Source organism: Chrysochloris asiatica, unplaced genomic scaffold (assembly GCF_000296735.1).
Source record: "Chrysochloris asiatica unplaced genomic scaffold, ChrAsi1.0 scaffold00104, whole genome shotgun sequence".
Lineage (NCBI taxonomy): Eukaryota > Metazoa > Chordata > Mammalia > Afrosoricida > Chrysochloridae > Chrysochloris > Chrysochloris asiatica.
In genome coordinates this window covers 7,301,684-7,306,557 of record NW_006408622.1, presented here as the reverse complement: position 1 = coordinate 7,306,557, position 4,874 = coordinate 7,301,684, and positions in this window count along the sequence as shown.

Here is a 4,874-nt window from a genome sequence, read left to right as displayed (position 1 = left end):
ATGGCATTTTGCAAAACTGTCCATGACTTTGGCAGGCTCCGGTGTTGATAGAGGATGGAGAAGTAGAGGAGGAAATCTGTGGACTTTGGGGAGGGCTCTTTGGCAGCAGCTCTTTAAATGCAGACAGCCTGTACTCAGCAATCCTCTCTCACCTTTGTTTTAGAAAAACTCATGTGCACAAAGAAACGTGTGTAAGAGGCACACCATCACAGCTAGTCTTTTGTGGAATTGAGAGACAATACCCACATCATCACAATGCCCACTGTATGGATTGAATCGAATCCCTCCAAACTATGTGTTGATTTGGCTAGGTCATGGTTCTCAGTATTATGCAATTATCTTCCATTTTGTGCTCTGATAGAATGATCCTGTGTCATAAATCCTAACCTCTGAGATGTTAATGGAGCCGGCAGTTATGTTAATGAGGCAAGATACAATCGATAGGATTGGCTGAATATTGAATCCCTCTTTTTTGAGATATAAAAGGGATTAGACAAGTGAACAGAGATTGAGGAACATACTACCACCAAGAAGGAAGAGATGGGGACAGAGTATGTCCTTTGTACATAGTCCCTATGCTGAGAAAATCCTGACCCCAAGACACATGGGGATCTCTAATGGGCACTGGGCCCACAGGTATTGAAAAGAGACAAGGACCTTCACCCAGAGCTGACAGAGAAAGCGTTGCCCTAAATCTGGTGCTATGAATTCAGACTTCCCCTAACTAAACCTTGTGTTATTTCTGTTGGGGTAGTCTGATTCCATAAAGATCCACAGTTTTGGGAACCTGGTGGGGCAGTTCTACTTTGTTATTTATATAAGATCATTATAAGTTGGAATCCGCTTGACAACAGTGGGGGTTTACAGGGGAGTGTCTAATAGTTAAAGTCATATGTCAAATTGACTGGTCTAGGATTCTCAGTAACTTGGCAGTTAACATGTACTAATCCCCCAGTCCTGGTGTGGCGCTGTGGATTAATGCGCCAGACTGCAAAGCCGTTTGAACTACAAGGTTGGCGGTTCAAGCTTACCAGCTTCTCCTTGGAGGGTCGCTATGGGTCGGAATCGACTTGACCGCACTTAACAACAACAACAATCCCCCATGATGGTATCTAATGTAATGTAATCAACTCAACGATGAATTCTGCTGTAAGAAGTCAACCAACTGAAAAGGAGTGCCCTTGGAGATGTGACCTGTCTCCAATACATGTGAAAGCTTCAACAAAGCATGCTTTCTTTTTGTTGGGTCTGGATCATGCATCCAGTCTGTCATCTGACCTCTGGTTTTTGGACTTAAGCCAGTAGTCTGCCATATTGCCTGCTGGTCCCTGCTGATAACATATCCAAAGTATGTGAGATAAAATCTCACCATTGTCACTTGTAAGAAGCATTCTGCCTGCACTTCTTCCTACTCTTCCTACACAGATTTGTTTGTTCTTCTGGCAGTCTATACCATATTTAGTATTCTTTGCCAACATCATATTCAAAAGTACTGATTCTTCTTTATTCATTGTTCAGTTTTGCATAAATATGAGGCAAATGAAAAATATCATGACTTGGGTCAAAGGCACTGTGAGAGTTAAGGTTTTGTGTCAACGTGACTGGGTCAGGATTCTTAGTGGTTTGGCAGTTACGACGCAGTCACCCCTCATGATGAGATTTGTTATAAGCAGCTGGTCATTTGCAAGGACTTTTCCTTGGGGGTGTGGCCTGCTTCCAGTATTTTGAACACTCAAGAAAAGCTTGTTGGCTTTCTTCTGGGTCTGGATTTGGCATCTATCTTATCATCCAGCTTCCATTTCCTTGGTCTTCAGCCAGTGAACTCTACTCCCTGCATATCCTGGGAGTCGTCAGCAGCTGGCCATCCTACCTGCTCAACCAGCCTACTGATCTTGGCTCATCAGTTCTGCAGCTACGTGAGTCAGTTGCCTCTAGCCTAAAATGTAACTGACGGGCTTGGCACTTGACCACCTGTAGAATAGGGTGAGCCATCTCCTTGCTATAAACCTCTCTTGATATACACATATAGAAATCCATTTGCTTTGCTTCTCTAGAGAACCCAGCCTAAGACAAGCACCTTAATCTTCACTGACATCTTTGCTTTTGAATACTTTAAAGAGATCTTGTGCAGCAGATTTGCCCAATGTAATATGTCATTTGATTTCCTGACTGATGCTTGCATGGGCATTAATTGTGGATCCAAGTAAAATTAAATCCTTGACAACTTCATGCTTTTCTCCATTTATCATGATGTTGCTTATTGATCCAATGGTGAAGATTTCTGTTGTTCTACTGTTGAGGTGTAGTCTTTACACTTCCTCAGTAAGTGCTTCAAGAACAAGGCCAGCATGCTACACAGACCCTCTACACCAGAGATACAAGAGCCCAAGTGAAACTGATGCAGATGATAAACCTGGAACCCTGAGCTGCAGAGGAAAGGACAGAGAAGTGAACTGAATACTAATGAGACGAAGCAGAACAGAGGCAACAAGAGAGGACACGGAGAACACTAGGACCATCAAGGGAGAAGAGCACGAGTGGAATGTGGGACCCTATCCAGAGAAGCAGCAATACCAGAGATGGAGGCAGAGATGAGGACTTGGAGAGACAGAGCAGTTGAAGACTCTAGACTCAAGGAAAGACAAAGGCTGTGTGCTGGTAGCCAGGAGGCAGGCTTGCAGAACATGTCCTTTGGTTGTTTAAATGATTATATGTTCCTGAGTGTTTTTGTGTATATCCCCCACACACACAAATAGTGTTGAATGATGGTGCACGGAAGAGATTTTAATCATTGCAATGAAATGATGAGTGTAAAACCGATATTCTCCTATGTAAACTATCGCTCAATTCACAATAAAAACTTTTAAAAAGAGAGCAAGAGAGGACACAGACAGGTGAACTGCCATTGGACCTGACTTTGCTCAGCCATCTTGAACTTTTGTAAGTAACACTGCATTCAGGTGGCAGCCTGAGGGTTCAGACACACAGCATTAGCTGGCAACGAGAAAGGTGGGGTTTTCTCTTGTTCCCCATATTCTCCTGTGACCAAAGGTGTGACCAGTCCCCACCCTCACTCACTCCCTGAATAGCTCCTGCTCTGCCAGAGGTTGACTCTGCCAGGCCATTGTGAGTCAGACATCAGGTGTTCCACCTTCACATCTGGAGGAACATAAACTCTGTCTCTTCTGACCGTAGTATGTGCCAAGTCAGTCCCCAGACAGCCCTGGGTGAGCAGGGTATCTCATAACCGGCCACCCAAAGAAAGCCTAATATTTATATGAGACACATTAAGAGGAATAAGTTACATGTGATCAGAATTCCACAACAGAAAGAGACCACACACACACACAAAAAAAAAAAAAAGCACAGAGAAAATTTTCAGAGTTGTTGGAAGAAAACTTCCCAAACATCGTGAAAGTCAAGAAGAAAAGCATTCAGGAAGTCAAATGAACCCGAACAAGATAGACCCCCAAAGAAAATCACCAAGACATACCATAATCAAACTTTCTAAAACCAAAGATAAGGAAAGAATCCTAAGGGCAGCTCAGGAAAACCAAATTATACCTACAAAGAAGAACCAATAAACTGAAGCTTGAGTTTTCAGCAAAACCCATGCAGTCAAGACAGCAATGAGATAGTATATAAGCCTCTAAAAGAAAGAGAAAAAACAATGCCAACCAAGAACCATATACCTAGCCAAATTGTCCTTCAAATATGATGCCAAATTAGGACATAGCCAGATGAACAGAAGTTAAATAACCGCAAAGACAATGTTCTACATCCTACTTTGGTGAGTAGCAACTGAGGTCTATCTAAGGTATAACTATTGGTCTCTCCTTGTCCTAAGGAAAGAAGACTGATGAAGACAGAAGCGTTTTGGAGACAATTAGCCCAATGATCTGATAGACCATGTGAACATCCGTTTCCATAACCCCAAGCCCAGAACTAGATGAATAATGCTAAAAGTGGATCACATTAGAAAGTCCTGGATAGAGTAGGAGAAAATGTGGACCAAAACTCAGAATCATAAAAAAGGCTAGGTTGACTGATCAGATAAATATTGGTGGAACCCTGAGAACATGGCCTGTGGTCACCCCTCAGGTCTTGTACTGCACTTACCCCTCTGACTCAATTTTCAACCAATCAGTTATGTGCCGTGGAGTTGGAACCGACTCATAGCGACCCTGTACAAGGTTTCCAAGGCTGTAAATCTTTATGGGAGCAGAAAGCCTCATCTTTCTCCCGTGGAACCACTACGCTACCGGAGGTCCTTAGTAGATAGGTATACAGGGGAAACAATTAGTGAGGTACACGCATCATAGAATGGTCAGCCACTTGAGATTTTAAAAGGCAGCATTTACCCAAGGACACAATTCAGAAGAGTTGGGAAAACAGGAGGAATGGAGACAAGAACCACAGGGAAGACGTGGGATGAATGGTGTTATATTGAGGAGACTGCAACCAGGGAGATGAAATGAAGTGAGTGTGTGGTTTGTTGAACGTAAAACAGACTATCTGTTCCATAAATCTTCACTCAATTCACAATAAAAAGTTTTCTGAAAAAAAAAAAATAAGTGTTTCAAGGCCTCTTCATTTTCAGTAGGCAAAGCTGTGTGATCTGCATATTGCAAGTTGTTAATGAGTTTTCCTCTAATTCTGTTGCTGCATTCGTCTTCATATAGCCCAGTTTCTCTCATTATTTGTTCAACCTACAGATGGAATAAGTATGGTGAAAGGATACAACAATGACACACACCTTTCCTGATTTTAAACTCTACAGTACCGCCTTGTTCTATTCTTCATCATGTACAGGTTCTACACGAGCACAATGGAATGTTCTGGAATTCCCGTTCTTCACAACGCAATCCATAATG